The 9,108-nt window shown below is 44.6% G+C and overlaps 1 non-coding gene across 1 annotated transcript; it reads left to right on the top strand.

Moving 5' to 3' along the window:
• Positions 1-811: 811 nt before the first annotated feature.
• On the top strand, positions 812-884 carry Trnar-ccu (transfer RNA arginine (anticodon CCU)). Its single transcript has one exon. It is a non-coding gene; the product is annotated as a tRNA-Arg (tRNA).
• Positions 885-9,108: the final 8,224 nt, after the last annotated feature.

Here is a 9,108-nt window from a genome sequence, read left to right as displayed (position 1 = left end):
ACCCTTACTTCAAATCCTGTTCCCTTATCTTCTCCTCCCTCTCCTCCTCGTTTCTCCCTCTCTCTCCTGTTCATATTACCATCGTTACCCTTATTATTCCCTTTTTCTTTAACATTTTCACTACTTCAGCTTCATCCTCCTTCATCACTCTCTTCTTCCTTATCCCCTTTTGTTCACACCGTCATCTTCCCCTTCATTTTCTCTTTTCTTAATCGTTTTCTTTGCCACAATATCTACTTTAATCATCCATCTCCATTCATTCCACCCTTCTTTCCCCCTTCTTCTTCCCTGTGCTACTCCTTTCCTGCCATCCTCATCCATCGTACTCCTTTCTCTTCATCCACTGTCATTCGCATCCACGTCCCATCCACACCACACCTGTCAATCGCTCCTCCATACACCCGTAAAGCAATATCCATTTACTTTTACGCCTACTGCATCTCTCTCTCTCTCTCTCTCTCTCTCTCTCTCTCTCTCCTATCTGCGTTCCCTTTGTATGGCTGTGTTTGTGGTTGACTGGGGGGGAAGGGGACGAAGGGAAGATAAAACAGTGCAGTATTTCTATCTCTCTTTCTCTTCCTCTTCCTCTTCTTTATCGTCATACTCTTTCTCTTGATTCTGAGTCTCCACCTTTATATTCTTCATCTTCATCTTCCTCTAATGGTTCCTCTTCTTCCTATTCCTTTTCTTTCTCCTTCTTTCTTGCTTCTTCTTCTTTTTCTTCTTCTTCTCCTTCTTCTTCTTCTACTTCTAGCTCTTTATGTTCTTGTTATTGTTCTTCTTCCTCCTTCACCTCCTCCTCCTTAACACCGCCCCTGTGGCCTAATGGATAAGGCATTGGCCTCCTAAGCCAGGGATTGGGGGTTCGAGTCCCCCCAGGGGTTGCGTCAACACTTTTTTCCCGCGTATTCTTAAAGAGGCAAAACATCAGATCAGCAAGCCCCTCCTGAGCATATTCTCAAAGTCACTAAACACAGGAAATGTACCACTAGAATGGAAACTCGCTAACGTAACTTCTATCTTTAAAAAAGGCGACAAGTCCCAACCAGGTAGTTATCGACCGATCAGTCTAACGTCAATCGTGTGCAGAATTTTGGAGACGATCATTCGTGGAAAAATGGTAAAGTTTTTTTTTTAAGATAACAGACTAATTAAGGATTCGCAGCATGGTTTTCGAAACAAACGTTCCTGTTTGACTAACCTTCTCGATTTCTTCAACTACATCTTTAATGAATACGATGAAAGTCAATCAGTAGGCATTGTATATTTGGACTTTCAGAAAGCATTTGACAAAGTCCCTCATAACCGCCTCCTTAGTAAACTGCAAGCTCACGGTATAACTGGTAATATTCATAAGTGGCTCAAAGACTGGCTTACCGACCGTAAACAGAGAGTTGTTATGAATGGTATATCATCTGACTGGCGAGATGTCAAAAGCGGTGTTCCACAGGGGTCAGTGTTGGGACCTGTTCTGTTTTTAGTGTACGTAAATGACATTGACGAGGGGCTATCGTGTAAAATATCGAAATTTGCCGACGACACAAAATAGCCAGCAGAGTCACTACGACAACGAATAAAGAACACTTCCAAGCTGATCTTGAACGTTTAAGCAGTTGGGCACGAATATGTCAAATGAATTTCAGTATTGAAAAGTGCAAGGTTATGCATATCGGAATCAACATCGATCGTATTCATTATCAAATTAACGGAGTGCGACTTTTTGAAGCCAGCAAAGAAAAAAATCTTGGAGTAATAATCTCGAACGATCTTAAACCGAGTCAACGTTGCACAGAAGTAGTAAAAACTGCCAACAAACTGATAGGATTTATTGGTCGTACATTTGAATACAAATCAGAAAAAGTAATATTGACACTGTACAATTCGTTAGTTCGCCCACATCTTGAGTATTGCGTTCAGTTTTGGTCTCCCTATTACAGAAAAGACATAGATAAACTCGAGAGGGTGCAGCGTCGAGCTACTAAAATGATCCCTAGACTGCGAAACAAACCGTACGAAGACAGACTTAAAGAACTGAACTTATTCAGCTTATCAAAGCGTAGGCTAAGAGGTGACCTTAAAGAGTGTTAAAGATTTTCAAGGGACCCGATAACGTTAATGTTCATGATTACTTTACAGTCTCTCAATCAAGTGAAACAAGAAACAATGGATACAAAATAAAGAGGAAGCGTTTCAAGTCAAATGAATCAAAGCACTTCTTCAACCGTGTCATCAATGTATGGAATGGTTTGCCTCAAAACGTCGTCGAAAGCGAAACTATTTGCACGTTCAAAAACCGACTAGACAAATATTTAGAGGCTAACCCGAACATCCGCTATTTTGCTCCGGTCTAACAGAAAGTAGTGTTAGCTTAGTTGTCGTGTATGATCTTCCTTTTGTCCATGTAAAATTCCATTGTAGTTTTTCTATACTACATGGTATTCTTCCTTTTCGTGCCAGTCTCGGCAGGAGGGACTTGGGGGAGGGGAGGAGCCTTCGCCTTTGCTGTCCTGTGTCTCTGACTCGTAGATTAGAGTAGATGGTAGCAACAACAAACAGCCTAGTTAGGACCAAGAGGTCTGCTGCCGTTTGCTTTTCCTTTGAACTGCTTTGTACTCCTTCTAATTTCCTCCCTCACACCTACCTCATGGTCACTGCATAAGAAAAAATAAAAATACTACTACTAAGTTTTCAAAAGACATCGACAGGCGAGGTCTCAACCCCCCTTTCCCCCTCCCCCCCCCCCCCCTCTCTCTCTCTCTCTCTCTCTCTCGACGTCCTGGTAAACTGTTTTCTTAAGTTTTCTCGCCTCAAAAAACTCAATATAACGCTTCAAAGAGACGTATGGACCAGGACGAGGACGAGGACGCTACCTGCCCCGTCCTCCTTCACGCGCGTCGGGGGTAACTTTAGATTTCTTTCCCATTCTTGTTAAAAAAAGTGTTCAGAGTTTCCTTTAGAACGTATTGCAAAAGTTTATAAGCGGCTTGAGTTTGAGATTAGAAGCGTACACTAACATGTACCTACACACACACACACACACACACACACACACACACACACACACAGATATACACACACACACGCTCAAAACCACTCCCTTGTCTTACTCAACCCCAGCATCCATAGTCCTCTAAAACCCCACACCCAGCAACATATCTTTATTCCTTTCCATCCCTTTCTATCCTGCCTTTTTTCTATCCTGCCTTTCTTTATTCTATCTTTATTCCTTTCCATCCCTTTCTATCCTGCCTTTTTTCTATCCTGCTTTCTTTCTATCCTGCCTTTCTCATCCCTTTCACATCTCCTCTTCTTATATCAACCTCAGCATCCGTGACCCTAGCTCTGCAACCTCTCATCTCACAACACATCTTTATCCCATTATTGCCCCTTTCATTCTGTCCTTGCCTTCTCATCCCTTTCCACACAAATCTTAAACCTCTCCCTTTCCTATTCAACTCCAACCACACTCAACCAGCCAACCTCACAACACACCTCTACCTTTTTTTTCCACTCCCTTCATTCTATCCTTCCCTTCACACTTCCGAACTCCCCCCTCCACTTTTCTGTTCATTCCCTAACCCCCTATAACCTCCCCACTCCACAACCCCCATCATCATCATCCTCTTTGCCATTCCCCCTTCCGAACTCCCCCTCCACCTTACTGTTCTTTCCCTAACTCCCCTATAACCTCCCCACTCCACAACCACCATCATCATCCTCTTCACCATTCCCCTTTCCGAACTCCCCCTCCACTTTTCTGTTCATTCCCTAACCCCCTATAACCTCCCCACTCCACAACCACCATCATCATCCTCTTCACCATTCCCCTTTCCGAACTCCCCCTCCACTTTTCTGTTCATTCCCTAACCCCCAATAACCTCCCCACTCCACAACCACCCTCATCATCCTCTTCACCATTCCCCTTTCCGAACTCCCCCTCCACTTTTCTGTTCATTCCCTAACTCCCCTATAACCTCCCCACTCCACAACCACCATTATCATCCTCCCCTTCACCATTCCCCCTTCATAACCCCCCCCCCCTTCCCCTGTCCATTCGTCCCCTAACCCCTCCATTATCATCCTCACTCCTCAACCTCCATCCTCTTCACCCCTTTCATCATCTCACTGTCATTTTATCCTGCCTGTACAATCACCCCCCAATCACCCACCCCTGTCACATCCCTCACACCCCTCTCCCCTTTCCTACACCCAACCCCAAGCATCAACACCCCCTCACCCCACGAACACACCTCTATACCTCCCCTTTCTTCTGTCTGTCTATCCTCTACTCTTCACTCTCTTACACCTTCAACACCCTTCACTACCAACACTCTCCCCAGCATCCCCTCCCCTTAACTCCCTCTCACCCGCCCGACACACCTTCACCTCCCTTCCCAGCATCCAGACACCCCTGTACAACACCACATCACCCCCTCACACCTACGTAGCCCCACCCCATTCACTACACCCTTCCCCCTCCTCACACTTTCATAATTCCCTCAGTATCCAGAAACCCCACTTCACTACACCCCCTCTCCCCCCAATACACCTCTATAACCCCACCTCAGATTCCAGGACCACCCTGTAACACCCCTTCACCCCTCCCTTACATCTCCATAACCTCCTCAGCATCCAACAACCCCCCCCCCCAACTGTGCCCCCTTCAACCCCCGACACAACCTCACCCCTCTCAACACCCCCTCACACTTCCATAGCCTCCACCCCTCAGCATTCAACAATCCCCCCAGTGCCCCCTCTCCCCCCCATGACGCACCTTTACCTCCCTTTCCCAAGCGTTTACTTTTCCCTCCCTGCCCGAAATAGATGACCTCGCCTGACCTGACCCAATCCCGGCCCTGCACGTGCTATACCTCCCCCTCTCCCCCCTCCCCCATCCCTTACCTCTTTTCCTCTCTTTCACTCTCTCCCTCTCTTTCTCTCTCTCCCTCCCTCCCTTCCTCCATCCGCCCGCCTGCTGCCGCTACAATCAATAGACGTGTGCTTGTGTGTGTGCGTGTGCGTGTGCGTGCGTGTGTGTGTGTGTGTGTGTGTACGTTCGTCGAGGCCCAGCACACAATTTCCGCTTCCGTCCCGTAAACTGGGAACTGGGGGGAGGGAGAAAGGGGAAGGGGAAGAGGGGAGAAGGTGCAGGTGTGAGGGTTGAGTGAGCTTCCCCATCCCCGGCTTGACACCTCTCTCTTTGCCTGTCAAGCTTTTTCCTCTCCCCCCTTTTTCAACCCTTTCTCCCCCCTTTTCATCTCTCTCCTCCCCTCCCTTTGCTTTCTCTCCGCTCTCTCTCCTCTCACACTTTGCCTCCTCTGCTCTCTCCTCTTCCCATTACTTCCCCTCACCTCTCTTTCTTTCCCTTACTCTCCCCTCTCTTCCCTAACTTTCCTTTCCTTTAGTCTCCTCTCGTTTCTCCCTCTCTCTCTTCCCCTCCCTTTGCACTTCCCCTTTTCTCTTTTATTCTCCTCTCTTCGTTCTCCCCTCTTTCCTCTCTCTACTCCACTCCGTTTACCCTTCTCTATTCTCCCTCTTCTCTTCTCCCTTCATTCTTCTCTGTTTACTCTCTTCTCCCTTTACACTTCTTTATCTCCCTTCTCCTCCCTTCATTCTCCCCTCTTTCCTCTCTCTCTCTGCTCCTCTTCTTTTACCTTCCCTCCCATCGCTCTCTCCACCCCTTCTTTTTTCTCAGTCTCATTTCTTCTTCCTCTTCCTCTTTGCCCGCCATGCACGCTCTTCCTCCTCTCTATTCCCTCCCCCCTCCCTCTCTCCTCCTCCCCCCAGGTCCAGGTTCAATGTCACTCTTAAATGAAAGCAAACAAACAACGCACTCGCCCTTATCCTCGTGTGAACCAGAAGTGTGACGCTGAGAAATAACTTGTGGGTCAGGGTAGGATATTGTGACGGAGATGAACACTGAGGCCACGCCCAGCTCAGTACTTCTTTTGCCTTTCAACATCACCTTTACTATATTCCTACAATGCGCATAGTAACATACTTATTACTTGAGGTAAGAGGTAATGTTTAGATTTAATATATTCCTGTTTTTATGTTTATTTTTGTATTCATCTATCGCTCTAGATTTTTTTTCTTTTCGTCAATCATAATCATGCACTGGGTTACAAAAAAAAATGTAAGTTGTCTAAGTTTTTTCAACTGATTTAGGACAAATTTGCACCGCTGAATCCGAAAATGACACCCGTTTCTTTCGATCAGGTCAGGTTTTTGTGCTAAGTCGATTTAAAAAAAAATCCGATCTTATAACTAAATCGATTACATTTCTGTGACATTTTCGGTTGATTTTTGTTAATATTTCTCATCCAGAATTGTTTTTAAGATAAAAAAGTCGTTTTCTAACACAACTCATTAATTAAATGTTACAAAAATTGATAAGTGTACATTGAATAGTGGACATTGATAAAGGTAAGTACATGTACATTGGATTTTAGGTCATCATTGTTCAAAATTCAGGGCATGAACTTCCGTTTCTTCAAACTCCCAGAATGCTCAGCAGTAGGGATGTCTCTCTTCAGAGTCCAACAGTAATCAGCCATCATGACTGCATCCCAGCGTCCCTGATACCTGGTCTCCATCTCTTTCATGTCCTGATAGAATCTCTCCCCCTGCTCGTCGCTCATTGATCCCAGATTCTCAGGAAACCGATCCATGTGTGAGAATAAGTAATGCATTTTTGTGCTCATGTTGCATCCGAGGTTTCTGAAAGCAGTCAGCATATTGGTGACAAGTTCTGGGTAGTTCCTGGCCATCTTACTGCCAATAAAGTTCTTCACGACAAGAACAAAAGCCTTCCACGCTTCCAGTTCCACTTCGTTCATTGAGTTTTCAAATTCTGGTTCTCTGGCGGAGTTGAGGACCGTCAAAGATGCCCGCTTTCAACTTCTCCATGGTCAATCCTGGAAAAGCGTGGCACAGGTAAGTGAAGCAGCCGCCATCCTTGTCCAGAGCTTTGGTGAACTGTTTGATCAAGCCGAGCTTGATGTGCAGCGGTGGGAAGAGTATCCTGTCTCTGTCCATCAGAGGGTTGTTTATGACGGCCCCTGCTCTGCAAGGCACCAATTCCTCCCGTACGGACCAGTCCTTTCTCGTGTAATGCTGAGCTTTGTCCCTACTATCCCACGTGCACAGAAAGCACGGGTACTTGGTGAACACGGACGGCTGTCCCAACAAAATACAAAAAAATACCAGTTAGTAAAAAAATTGGCGCATGCAAACTCTTCAGAATTCGTTTATTTAAAGAAACAGTAAAGAATTTTGCCTCATATAAATAGAAAATGCCCGTACGTGTAAAAAAAAAAACGTAAAAACATCATGTAGCGATAGATAAAAAAAAAAAAGGTTGATCTGATTGAGCAAAACCAATGTGATTTTTGGATTCAGCACATCAAAATTGTCCTAAATCAGCTAAAAAAAAAAAACTTAGACGATAAATTTGTTGTTGGCCAGTGAATTAATTATTTATGTATTTTTGCTCTCTTCATCTGATTTTACGTATGCCGTCTGTCTATTTATATGTTACCACTCTCTTCCTTTCTATCTCTATATGCATGGCTGTTATTTTTTTCATGTAATGCTCTCTCTCTCTCTCTCTCTCTCTCTCTCTCTCTCTCTCTCTCTCTCTCTCTCTCTCTCTCTCTCTCTCTCTCTCTCTCTCTCACACACACACACACATGCCTAACACATAAGCATACGAATTAAGAAAAAGCAGGAAATATGTTATTGAAAAACTAACCATGACCACAGACAACACGGTGGCTTGCAATACATTACTTCCGTGTGTGTGTGTGTGTGTGTGTGTGTGTGTGTGTGTGTGTGTGTGTGTGTGTGTGTGTGTGTGTGTTTGCCCATCTTCTTTCATCTCATCCATTGCTCTTTCCGCCTCTTTAGCAAACCATGAAAAGGAGAGGAAAAGAGGAAGTAAAGAAAATGAGAAGGAGAGGAGGAGGTAAAGAAAGGGAAGAAGAGAAGATGGTAGAGGAGGAGGAGGAGGAGGAAGTAAAGAAAAGGAGGAGGACCAAGAGTGCAAGAGGAGGAAAAGAGGAGGCAAAGAAAGGGAGGAAGACCAAAGGAAGGCGAGGAGTTAAGGAGAAAGATAAAGAAGAGGAGGAGGAGAGAAGGAGGAGAAAATAGAAATGAAGAAATAGAGTTGAAAAAGAGGAAGTAGAGAAACGGAGAACGGAAAATCAGGAAAAAAAGATGAGTTAAAGAAAGAAAAGGAAAGGAAGAAGATTAAGAGAAGGGAAAAAAAATAAAGAAAAAGAAGGAGAGGGAGACCAGGAAGAGGAAATAAAAGCCAAAGAAAAAAAAAGGAGGAGGAAAGGTAAAGGAAAAGGTAAAGAAAAGGAAAAAGATAAAGAGAAGGAGGAGGAGAAAAGGAGGATAAAATAAAAATGAAGAAATAGAGAAGAAAAGGAGGAAGTAGAGAAAAGGAGAACGGAAAACCAGGAAAAAAAAGAGGAGTTCAAGAAAGAAAAGGAGGAGGAAGAAGATTAAAAGGAGACAATAAAAAAAAGGAAGGAGAGGGAGACCAGGAAGAGGAAATAAAATCCAAAGAAAAAAAAGGAAGAGGAAGACCGCTGTGTGTAATCCTGCCTTCTGGGTGTTGCCGCTGCTGCTGCTGATGATGATGATGGTGCTTGTGGAGAGAGTAATAATGTGGGAGCGAGTGTGAGTGGCGGAAGGATGACATGCGCCAGATGGAAAGAGTCAGCCTCAGGAACATATATCCGCTGCAGTGAGAGAGAGGGAGAGGGAGGGGGAGAGGGAGGGGGGAGAAGAGGAAGGAAGAGATGAAATATGTTAAAGATGAATATGATAGCCTCCCTCGCCTCTTGTGTGTGTCCCAGTCCTTGTTTCTTTCTCTACTTCTTCCTCTTGCTCCTGTATGTTTTTTTTTTAAAGTTTGCTAATCTCTCACTCTCACTATTTACTACTACTACTACTACTACTACTACTACTACTGCCTCTGCCAACACTACTACTGCAATCACTCTTCTTCCTCTTCTTCTTGTTTCCAGTATGTTTTTTTTTTAAGTTCGCTAACTTCTCACCCTCACTGTTTACTACTACTACTACTACTACTACTAC

Source organism: Eriocheir sinensis, chromosome 27 (assembly GCF_024679095.1).
Source record: "Eriocheir sinensis breed Jianghai 21 chromosome 27, ASM2467909v1, whole genome shotgun sequence".
Taxonomy (NCBI): Eukaryota; Metazoa; Arthropoda; class Malacostraca; order Decapoda; family Varunidae; genus Eriocheir; species Eriocheir sinensis.
This window is presented reverse-complemented; position numbering and strand designations above follow the sequence as displayed.